Raw genomic sequence first — 12,561 nt, forward strand, 5'->3', positions numbered from 1 at the left:
CACTCACACACACAAGGAGTAACACCAGTGGCACACAGTGGCGTTCCTAGGCTGGCTGACACCCGGGGCGGATCGCCGATGCGCCCCCCCCCCCCAGTGAAATTACACCCCCCTGGGTGCATTTTTACCTGCTGGGGGGGGGGGTGCCGTGCGCCTGTTGGCTCCGAGTCCGCTCGTTCCCTGCTGTTCCCTCTGCCCCGGAACAGGAAGTAGCCTGTTCCGCGCAGCGGGAGCAGCAGGGAGGGAACGAGCGGACTCAGAGCCAACAGGCGCGCGGCACCCCCCCCCCCCCCCCAGCGGCGTGCACCCGGGGCGGACCGCCCCCACCCTTGGTACGCCACTGGTGGCACATACTGTAGCAGGACATGTTTACCCGCTCCTACCCTAGCTAAGATAATATTCAAGCACCTTTCTGACTTCACATGCAACTTTCTTTAAATTAGTCCCCTTATTTTCTAACTCCTGTTTCTCTATCTTATCTATATGATCCATCTTTGCTTACACCCTATGCTGTCTATTAAAATGTTTCATTGCGTGTTGTATTAACATTGTAATGTAGCATAACTTGTATTGTTATTTGAATATTTTTTTACTAATGTAATTGTCTATTGCCTATGTTTGACTTATTTTTGCTGTACACCGCCTTGAGTGAACTTCTTCAAAAAGGCGGTAAATAAATCCTAACAAAAAATAAAATATTACTAAAGAGAAAGTGTGCCAAATAAATCTGATTGATTTCTTTGACCAGGTGACCAGAGAACTAGTTAGAGGACATGTGCTAGATGTAGTCTACTTTGATTTCAGCAAAGCGTTGATACTGTTCCTCACAAGAGGCTCATAAATAAACTGAGCAGGTTGAAGTTAGGACCCAAAGTGGCAAAATGGATTGGAAACTGGTCTACTGACAGATGACAGAAGGTGGTGTAAATGGAATTCCTTCAAAGTAAAGGAAGGAGAGTAGACGAGTGTCTCAGGGATTGGTACTAGGGTTGATTCTACTGAAGAGTTAGATGGAAAGGTTTGCCTTTTTATGGTTGGCACAAAGATCTGCAACAGTGGGCACCCCGGAGGGAGTGAAGACCATGAGAATTGATCTACAAAAAAATAGAAGGATGGTGTAAGGTATGGCAGTTAAAATTAAAAAAAAATACAAAGTGATGCACTTGGGGTGTAGAAATCCAAAGGAGTTGTATGTGATAGGGAGCGAGGCTAATAAGCACAGACTGGGAAAGGGACGTTGGGGTGATAATGTCTCAAGATCTAAAGGTGGCTGAACAATGTGACAAGGCAGTGACCAAAGCCAGAAGGATGCTAAGCTGCATCGAGAGAGACATAACCAACAGAAGAAAGGAGGTGCTAATGCCCATGTATAGGTCACTGTTAAGGCCCACTTGGAATACGGCGTTCAGTTTTTGAGGCCATATCTCGCTAAGGACATAAAAAAACTTGAGAAAGTTCAAGGAAGGTGACTATAATAGTATGTGGTTTGCTCCAAAAGATGTACGAGAAGAGACTTGAAGACCTGAATATGTATGCCCTAGAGCAGGGGTTCTCAACTCATTCACTGGGACACACCCAGCCAGTCCATCATACCTCTCCATTCCCTGCAGACCCCCTCCTCCCAGAAAGCCTAGCACAACTCTCCCTTCCCTGCAGCCCCCTCCTCCCATAAGTATAGCACAACTCTGCCTTCCCCAAATCCAGCATCACTCACTACCTTCCTTCTCGCAGGTCTAGGATCGCTGCCACTTCCTTCTCCTTCCCCCGCCACCGCTGCAGTGCTGGCAGCTTACATTTTCGGGCTGTCCGTGATTCACAAAGGCACTCCAGTGCCTTACATCTGCTGCGTCCAGCCCTCTTTGATGCAACTTCCTGTTGTGAGGGCCGGACAAGGCAGAGGAAGTCCTTGCAGTGCCCATGTGAATCATACATGGCCCAAAAATATAAGTTGCAAGCACTGCAGCGGTGGCGGGGGAAGAAGGAGGAAGCAGCAGATTCCAGTCCTGCGTGAGGGGATAGTAGGGAGTGATGCTGGATTGTGGGAGGGAAGTCAGGATTTGCCGCAGAACCCCTGAAAGTTCACTGCGGCGCACTATGGTGCTGCGGCACACAGTTTAGGAACTGCTGTGCTAGGCCATGCCAATATTTAGGTTTTTAAATTATTATTTAAATGGGCCATTTTGGACTCCTTTTATCTCTCCTCTTTTTTTCTTTCTCTCTACTCTGTTTACTTATCTATTTAATATTGTAATTGTATAATCACTGAATTGGCGACAGCCTTTTCAGACTACTGTAAGCCACTTTGAGCCTGCATCTTGTGGGGAAAGGTGGGGTATAAATATAATAAATAAATAAATTATTATTATGTTATTAGTAGGTTCCCCTGTATGGATTTAAGTAGACTCTATTTCTAAGAACTAATTTCTGGCTGATAGAGATGCCCTAATTCAATCTGTAACCTCCTAACTGGTTCAAGGACCTATAAATCAGAGATCAGGCTAAGGGTGGGTGGGGGAATTAAAGTCTAAACTGAGGTTTACTGTGACTATTAACTGTGCTTTGTACTGATATTACTGTAACTTTAAAATAGTCCCTTTAAATGCTAGCCTATAGAATTGTAACAGAGACTCTATATTTCCAAAACATTTTTAAAAACTATTCTTTAAACTCCTTTGCTAAGCAGAGTAACTTTATTAAGTCCCTGAGGTTACCTATTTAACTCTACGTCTACCTTTCCTCAAGTTTAAAAGCAATGCCCCAGCAAATTCATCAATGAAATTCTTTCCCTCTTTTGAAGTCCTCTTACTGCAACTCTTCTGGACACACAGATATTTTTCAGAGACAGGGAAAATGATAGAGGTTGTGGTGCATCAGACTTAAGAGTAACATCAGAAAATACTTTTTCACGGTGTCACCACTCGGGTCGCTAAATGCTGCGCATCCTATTTTATACCTATGGGCCATGTGGCATTTAGGACGAACTAAGCTTTAATAAAAGGGCCCCTTGGTTATTTCATCAGGCATTTTCCATAGTTCACTAGGTCTTCCTGTATAATTTAAAGATAGCTGGGTTCTCTCGTCCTGTCTTTCCCTTTCATCATGTTTCCTTTATTGATAAGGATAACTAATGCAGTTTACAAACCTATGTCTTTAATCCTTTTGTTTGTGGTTTGGTTGGTTTTAAAAACAAAATTTTATTTTAATTTTACTGATGATTTATAGAGTGCTTTATTGTTTTTGACAAAAGGCAGTTAATCAAATTTTAATAAACCTTAAAACTATCAACACTGCCACATGCACAAAAACACACTCTCACACAAAGCATAGCCACACAAACACATATATACAAATACCCATAAACAAAACAGACACATATAAAAAAAAAAGCAAACACACACATTAAAAAAAAACACACAAATCAAACACATCAACAAAATAGACATAGAAACACAAACACACATATAAAGCACAAGCTCAGACACATACAAACAAAACAAACAGATACACTGACCCATATTACACACATAAAAAAAATAAACACACACACCACCATACACATGTAGATGTATTGGGCAGGTTGTATATGCTTTCCCCACCAAGCACCCCTCACTACAGTCACACCCGTATCCCTGCTGGGATCATGTGTATTTCATTTTCTTTGTTGTAATTTTTACTGAGATTAATAGTTACTATGTATGGTGATATCTATGGGCTGGTTTTATAAAGTAGGCACTCACATTTATACACCAGTTATGCACATGTTTAGAATATTAACAAGAAAAGGCGACTAAAGTCACAAGAAACAATAAATGAGGTTTTAATAAATTCTAGTAGAGCAAACAATTTGTAATACTACAGTCCAAACTCCATCTTTTTATGTAAAAAAAAAATTAAAAAAGTTACAGTTGTTCAAATAAATAACTTTTATAGACTGCTTATGGACCTATGAAATGAAAAATCAGCCACGCAACATTTTGGATCTGCTAATTTCATCATCATGTCCCAGAGATGGTCATACATATGTGCAAATACAAGCATATATACCAATATTCTGCCTAAGAATTATTCTGTAACTCTGTTCACATATTTGATAATATGTGATTTACAGGTAGGCATATACAAAGGTAGAGTGTGGGCAGAATGCACAGTTATGTAGAATATGTTATGTGTGTATCTCAAGAACATAGGTGCATACACTTACCTAAGAGCATATATGCGTATCTATCCCATTAAGCTAGTATTCTATAAAGGAAAGAGATGCTTATATTCCTTTACATATAGAATAGGCTCCTACATTTGTAGGTGCATGGTTATAGAATTGCCTCCCTAGTGACTGAACTGTATAGTTTGCTACTGGGTGCTACATATGTGGCTTCTTAGTAATGGAAAAGCACAGCAATGGACACTGGCAACCTGTGATTAAACTGTAAAGTCCATCCTTTAAAATGACATTGACATCATTTTCTATATATTTACACTGTTTCATTTTATTATTGTTTACAGACCATGAGGATGTTTGGACTTTACCCCATTCAAACAGTGCACATCACACACATAGGGATTGGAAACATATTTCACTTAATTGTGAGGCGATATGTCCCTATCTTTGAATAGCCTGATTTGTTCATTGGCCATGCTTCACATATTTCCCCCTCATTAAAGGATAAAAAATGTGTTTCCCTAATGTCTAGAATTATGCAGAATAATAGAAGTTGTTTAAAATTACATCAGCAAACTCTGTGTAGATGCTTTAAGCATTTTTCCACAGATACAATATGGGGAAAACTCTGTAGTACAACTGACTCTGTCTACTGAGATAGAAGTTTTTTCAAGTTTTCCTGTAAGTATATAATACAGTATCAGGCTGCCAAGATTGTCCTCACTAAATCTGACCAATTAAAATCTTGCTTCTTTCAGATGAGCTTTACAGTGGCCTTTCTGATTCCTTTGAGGATGAATCTTTTTATATTCATTCCAATCCAAAGGATGCTGGAAAGAAATTACAGTATATATATAACAGCTGAAGAAAGTCAGTCTGGGAGCAAAATAACTCTACAAAAGCTTAACTGTGGTGTGTATGTGGGGGGGTGGGGGGACAGTGAGAAGACACATTGAATATGAAAATGGGCTAGATCAGACTGGTGGTTCTAAGGAAATAAACCTCCCTCTTATAGCTACTGCTCTAACCATCGCAATTCATAATTTGAAAAATCATAGCCATGTTTGCTTTCAATTTTGGTGGTCTTCTATATGAAATATAGTTAAATATAAAAAGGATTTTAGCAGAACGTCAAAACAAATTAAGACAACTTTAATAAGATTTGGGATCCGTTACTAAAATTTTGTGATTCCTCTTCCAGAAAATAACTCACAAATATATTGTTACTCTTACCCACTAACATTATTATATTCCTATTACCATTATTGTTGTTACAATGTTTTACTGCTTTCTATGTCATTCTATATTGTTCAAAATTTAATAAAAAAATCAACCCTAAAGAAGTGGCCTAATGGATTCCTATAGTTAGAAGCAGTTTAAGCTTCTGTAGCACAGAAATATTGAAACACAGCAGTTAAGGAATTTCACCTTCCAAACTGTCAAAGATACATGCAGAGCTAACCTGCACACACAGGGCCGCAGAGAGACAGAGCTGGGCCCAGGGCAGCACTGCTGCAGCCAATGCCCTCTGCTCCCCTCTACTATCCCCCTTTCCTTCCTGGGTGTCTGTTACTCCCCTATTCCTGTGTGCCTGGACCTGGGTTATCGCATTAGCACGGTCAGTCAGGTCCTGACACACAGGAGAAGGAGAGCTACAGACTCCGGCGCCAGGCTCCCCTTAGAGGCCGGGCCCAGGGAATCTTGCCCCACTGCCCTCCCTCTTGGTGGCCCTGTGTACACACACAGACATACAAGCATACACGCACACAAACACAGAAAGATTAGAATAATTCCATGAAGCATGCTCAGTATGCTTTCCCCACCATGCAACTCCCCTCCCCTTCCCCCTATATGTGCTGCTACACCCCTATCCCTTCTGGGGTGGCTCCTAGGATTCAGAGTATTTCACTTTCTTTGCTGTAAATTCTACTGTGAAACAGTGACAGAATTGTACAATGTTCGTAATGGTCGCTATATGTATTAACACTTGTTGCCAAAGTGAAGGATGGATTAGGGTACATGCCCTTAGGCACATGCCTAGATGCTAAATGCTTAGAGGGACCCTGTCAGAATTCAGGAGGCTAACACTGCCAAACGTCTGAAATTTTTTCAGGAGTCTACAGAGTTTTACTTTAATATTGATAACCTAGATGGATGGCTAATATTTCAGGACATTTTTCAGCGTTTAAAAACTATTTGAAGCTCTCCAATCCTCTCCCTATGCAAGGCAGCCTGCCTTGTCTTGGTTTTCACTGTGACCAGAAGTACAGCCCGTGGGTAGGGTGCAGCCAATGAGGAGGCACTGGGGGGGGGGGGGGGGGGCCATGAACAAAACTCCTGTGCTATTCTGAAAAGCGCCATAAAAATACCACAGGAACAGCGCAGAACAAAGCCCTAATGCTCAAAGCTAATGAGATGCAAATATAGGCGCGCTCATAGCTTTGAGAATTAGGGAGTTCAGCAGGAGGATTGTGCTTGGCGCATGCGCAGAGTTCAGCAGTAAGCTCAGCTTCTGTGCACATGCGCCTGGTAAAACCCAAACATAAAGCACACATTGGCATCTGTTTTCTGCAGCCTAAACATAAGCATTTTTAAATTTTTTTTCTGGATGCTTATATTTAGATGCAATTAACAGACACCTATGTGTGCTTTGTTTTTTATTTTAAACATGGCCGCTTTAAATTTAGATGCAGGACAAGAACGCCAATGTGGCTTCATGTTCGGGTCTGCTGTTTTTCACAACCAGTGCTCAAGGGCTTGTATGGGCTTTCTTATATTTCCACAATCAACCAAAACCGGTAAATTTTGCAGAAAGAAGCATGAGACTAATGGGAAATCCTCTCTTCCAACACCCTAATGGCTGCTCAGACCTGGCGTTATTTTTTTACAGCAGTAAAGGCACCTCTGTTTTGGGCACTCTTTTCTGATCATTAGGGAGGGATACAAAATGACCTCATTTATTTATTTGCATTTTGCTCATACCTTTTGCAGTAGTAGCTCAAGGTGAGTTACATTCAGGTACAATGGATATTTCTCTGTCCCAGAAGCGCTCACAATCTAAGTTTGTACCTGAGGCAACGGAAGGTTAAGTGACTTGCCCAACATCACAAGGAGTAGCAGTGAGATTTGAACCGGCCACCTCTGGATTGCAAGACCAGTGCTCTAACCACTAGGCCACTCCTCCACTCCACATTTAAATGAGCTTGACTACATTTGCATGCTATCTGTGCTAAGGCCTGGTGCTCGTTGTTTGCTGCGCCAGACCCCTCTGAGCGCTAATGGCCTCTAGCGCCCGAGTTTACTTTGGATCATCTAGTCTTGGGAATGGGAACAGTATAAGGCAGCTCTAGTCACAGGAAGGGAGGGAGAAGTTCCTGTCTGTAAGTTCTGCTTCACCATGATGTGGATGTGGAAGGACTGAACTCTGCAACAGGTACTGGGCTGACCTTGGAGAGTCTGTTGGGGGGGGGGGGTGTTGAGGAGGAGTGAGAACAGCAAAGAGATAAGAGGATTGGGAGGAGTGTGCTGATGCAGGTTAAGTCAGCAGCTGTTAGAATTTTATATACCAGTCAGAGCTTTGTATAGTGTCACCTAGTAAGTGAACCATGTAATTTTCCACTGGCTGCTACATGTACTGCCTAAGGGCCCTGTTTACTAAGCAGCGTTATAAGTACATAAGTATTACCATACTGGGAAAGACCAAAGGTCCATCGAGCCCAGCATCCTGTTTCCAACAGTGGCCAATCCAGGTCACAAATACCTGGCACAATCCCAAAAAAGTACAAAACATTCTATACTGCTAATCCCAGAAAGTGGATTTTCCCCAAGTCCATTTAATAATGATCTATAGACTTTTTCTTTAGGAAGCCATCCAAACCTTTTTTTAAACTCCACTAAGCTAACCGCCTTTACCACATTCTCTGGCAACAAATTCCAGAGTTTAATTACACGTTGAGTGAAGAAAAATTTTCTCAGATTCGTTTTAAATTTACTACATTGTAACTTCATCGCATGCCCCCTAGTCCTAGTATTTTTGGAATGAGTAAAAAAAGTGATTCATGTCTACCCGCTCCACTCCACTCATTTTATAGAACGCTATCATATCTCCCCTCAGCCGTCTTTTCTCCAAGCTGAAGAGCCCTAGCCGCTTTAGCCTTTCCTCTTAGGGAAGTCGTCCCATACCCTTTATTATTTTCGTCGCCCTTCTCTGCACCTTTTCTAATTCCACTATATCTTTTTTGAGATGTGGCGACCAGAATTGAACACAATATTCAAGGTGCAGTCCCACCATGGAGCGATATAAAGGCATTATAACATCCTCATTTTTGTTTTCCATTCCTTTCTTAATAATACCTAACATTCTATTTGCTTTCTTAGCCACAGCAGCACACTGAGCAGAAGGTTTCAATGTATCCTCAACGATGACACCTAGATCCCTTTCTTGGTCTGTGACTCCTAATGGGGAACCTTGCATGACATAGCTATAATTCGGGTTCCTCTTTCCCACATGCATCACTTTGCACTTGCTCACATTAAACGTCATCTGCCATTTAGACACCCAGTCTCCCAGTCTCAGAAGTTCCGCTTGTAATTTTTCACAGTCCTCCTGTGATTTAACAACTTTGAATAACATTGTGTTGTCAGCAAATTTAATTGCCTCAGTAGTTACTCCCATCTCTATGTCATTTATAAATAGGTAAAAAAGCAGCGGTCCCAGCACAGACCCCTGGGGAACCCCACTAACTACCCTTCCCTACTGAGAATACTGACCATTTAACCCTACTCTCTGTTTTCTATCTTTTAACCAGTTTTTAATCCACAATAGAACACTACCTCCTATCCCACTACTCTCCAATTTCCTCTGGAGTCTTTCATGAGGTACTTTGTCAAACGCCTTCTGAAATCCAGATACACAATATCAACCGGCTCCCCTTTATCCACATGTTTGTTCACCCCTTCAAAGAAATGTAGTAGATTGGTGAGGCAAGATTTCCCTTCACTAAATCCATGTTGACTTTGTCTCATTAATCCATGCTTTTGAATATGCTCTGTAATTTTGTTCTTTATAATAGTCTCTACCATTTTGCCCGGCACCGACGTCAGACTCACCGGTCTATAATTCCCCGGATCTCTTCTGGAACCTTTTTAAAAAATCGGCGTTACATTGGCAACCCTCCAATCTTCCGGTACCACGCTCGATTTTAAGGATAAATTACATATTACTAACATTAGCTCCGCAAGTTCATTTTTCAGTTCTATCAGTACTCTGAGATGACTACTATCCGGTCCAAGAGATTTGCTACTCCTCAGTTTGTAGAACTGCCCCATTACATGCTCCAGGTTTACAGAGAATTCATTAAGTTTCTCTGACTCATCAGCTTCGAATACCATTTCTGGCACTGGTATCCCACCCAAATCTTCCTTGGTGAAGATCGAAGCAAAGAATTCATTTAATCTCTGCGCTACAGCTTTGTCTTCCCTGATCGCCCCTTTTACTCCTCGGTCGTCTAGCGGTCCAACTGATTCTTTTGCTGGCTTCCTGCTTTTAATATACCTAAAAAAAATTTTTACTATGTGTTTTGGCCTACAACGCAATCTTTTTCTCAAAGTCCCTCCTAGCCTTCCTTATCAGCGCTTTGCATTTGACTTGACATTCCTTATGCTGTTTCTTATTATTTTCAGTCAGTTCCTTCTTCCATTTTGTGATGGATTTTCTTTTAGCTCTAATAGCTTCCTTCACCTCACTTTGTAACCATGCCGGCTGTCGTTTAGTCTTCTGTCCTCCTTTTTTTAAATACGCGGAATACATTTGGCGTGGGCTTCCAGGGTGGTGTTTTTGAACAGCATCCATGCCTGATGTAAATTTTTGACCCTCGCAGCCGCTCCTCTAAGGTTTTTTTTCACCGTTCTTCTCATTTTATCATGGAGGGGCATAATTGAACGTCGCTGGCAAAATAGGTCGCCGGCGATCTATTTTGGGGGCTGCGCAAACCGGAACCGTATTTTCGAAAAAAAATGGTCGGCCATCTTTTTTTTTCGATAATACGGTTTAGCCTGGCCAAATGCCAGAGTTCACCGGGTTTCAGTTCGCCGGTTTTGTTTTACAGCGATAATGGAAAAAGCTGCCGGCCATCTCAAACCCGGCGAAATCCAAGGCATTTGATCATGGGAGGAGCCAGCATTTGTAGTGCACTGGTCCCCCTGACATGCCAGGACACCAACCGGGCACCCTAGGGGGCACTTCTAAAAATGTTCAAAAAATACACAAATAGCTCCCAGGTGCATAGCTCCCTTCCCTTGGGTGCTGAGCCCCCCAAATCCTCCCCAAACCCACTCCCCACAACTCTACACCATTACCATAACCCTTATGGGTGAAGGGGGGCACCTACATGTGGGTACAGAGGCCACTACTCCATCCTCATCCTCCTTGATCTATCCGCTGCTTTTGATACTGTCAATCATGATTTACTTCTTGCCACACTGTCCTCATTTGGGTTCCAGGGTTCTGTCCTCTCCTGGTTCTCCTCCTATCTCTCCCACCACACCTTCAGAGTACACTCTCATGGATCTTCCTCCACCCCCATCCCGCTCTCTGTTGGAGTTCCCCAGGGATCTGTCCTTGGACCCCTTCTTTTTTCAATCTACACCTCTTCCCTGGGATCACTGATCTCATCTCATGGTTTCCAGTATCACCTTTATGCTGATGACACCCAGCTATATCTCTCCACACCAGACATCACCGCGGAGACCCAGGCCAAGGTATCGGCCTGCTTATCCGACATTGCTGCATGGATGTCCAAACGCCACCTGAAACTGAACATGTCCAAGACTGAGCTTATCGTCTTTCCACCAAAACCCACTTCTCCTCTTCCTCCACTTTCTATCTCAGTTGATGGCACCCTTATCCTCCCCGTTTCATCTGCCCGCAACCTTGGAGTCATCTTCGACTCCTCCCTCTCCTTCTCTGCGCATATCCAGCAGATAGCCAAGACCTGTCGCTTCTTTCTCTTTAACATCAGCAAAATTCGCCCTTTCCTCTCTGAGCACACCACCCGTACTCTCGTCCACGCTCTCATTACCTCTCGCCTTGACTACTGCAACCTACTCCTTACTGGCCTTCCACTTAGCCATCTATCCCCCCTTCAATCTGTTCAGAACTCTGCTGCACGTCTTTTATTCCGCCTGAACCGATATACTCATATCACCCCTCTTCTCAGGTCACTTCACTGGCTTCCAATCAGATACTGCATACAGTTCAAGCTTCTCCTTCTTACCTACAAATGCACTCAGTCTGCAGCCCCTCATTACCTCTCTACCCTCATTTCCCCTTATGTTCCCGCCCGTAACCTCCGCTCACAGGACAAATCCCTCCTCTCAGTACCCTTCTCCACCACCAACTCCAGGCTCCGCTCATTCTGCCTCGCCTCACCCTATGCTTGGAATAAACTTCCTGAGCCCTTACACCAAGCCCCCTCCCTACCCATCTTCAAATCCTTGCTCAAAGCCCACCTCTTCAATGTTGCTTTCGGCACCTAACCTTTATACCTTTCAGGAAATCTAGACTGCCCCTATTTGACTGACTGTACATTTGTCCTTTAGATTGTAAGCTCCTTTGAGCAGGAACTGTCCTTCTATGTTAAATTGTACAGCGCTGCGTAACCCTAGTAGTGCTTTAGAAATGTCAAGTAGTAGTAGTAGTAGTGTGTTTTTGGGGGGGGGGGGGGGTTGGAGGACTCAACACTTAGCACCACAAGTGTAACAGGTGGTGGGGGGGGGGGGGGGGGTGGACCTGGGTCTGCCTGCCTGAAGTGCACTGCACCCATTAAAAACTGCTCCAGGGACTTGCATATTGCTGTCAGGGAGCTGGGTATGACATTTGAGGTTGGCATACAGGCTGGTAAAAAAAAGTTTTTTATTTGTATTTTTTTAGTGTGGGAGAGGGTTGGTGACCACTGGGGGACTATGGGGAGGTCATCCCCAATTCCCTCCGGTGGTCATCTGGTCAGTTGGGGCACCTTTCTGAGGCTTGGTCGTGAAAATAAAAGGACCATGTAAACCCAGCGAAATACTGATGAACGCCGCTTTTTTTTTCATTATCTGTGAAAGCTGGCCATCTGGTAGCCATGCCTATGCCCCGCCTTCGCTACGCCAACACGCCCCCTTGAACTTTCGCTGGAGCGGCGACGGGAAAACGGCGATGGTGTCAAAAATGCCGCTTTCGATTATACCAATTTCGTCACCTTTGAGAGATCGCCGGCGATCTCCCGATTTATGTTGGAAGATCGCCGGCGATCACTTTTGAAAATAAGCCTGATAGTCTCCTTTTTTAAAGTGAAACACTAACGTATTTGATTTCCTATGTATACTTACTGTCATGTTCTCTGTCTCTGCAGAATAGGGCA

The 12,561-nt window shown here is 43.2% G+C and overlaps 1 protein-coding gene across 2 annotated transcripts in view; it reads right to left on the reverse strand.

Annotated features, from left to right (window-relative positions):
- FAM13A (family with sequence similarity 13 member A) overlaps positions 1-12,561 on the reverse strand; it is a 501,662-nt gene that overhangs the window by 361,268 nt on the left and 127,833 nt on the right. The window lies entirely within an intron of this gene.

Source organism: Microcaecilia unicolor, chromosome 2 (assembly GCF_901765095.1).
Source record: "Microcaecilia unicolor chromosome 2, aMicUni1.1, whole genome shotgun sequence".
NCBI lineage: Eukaryota > Metazoa > Chordata > Amphibia > Gymnophiona > Siphonopidae > Microcaecilia > Microcaecilia unicolor.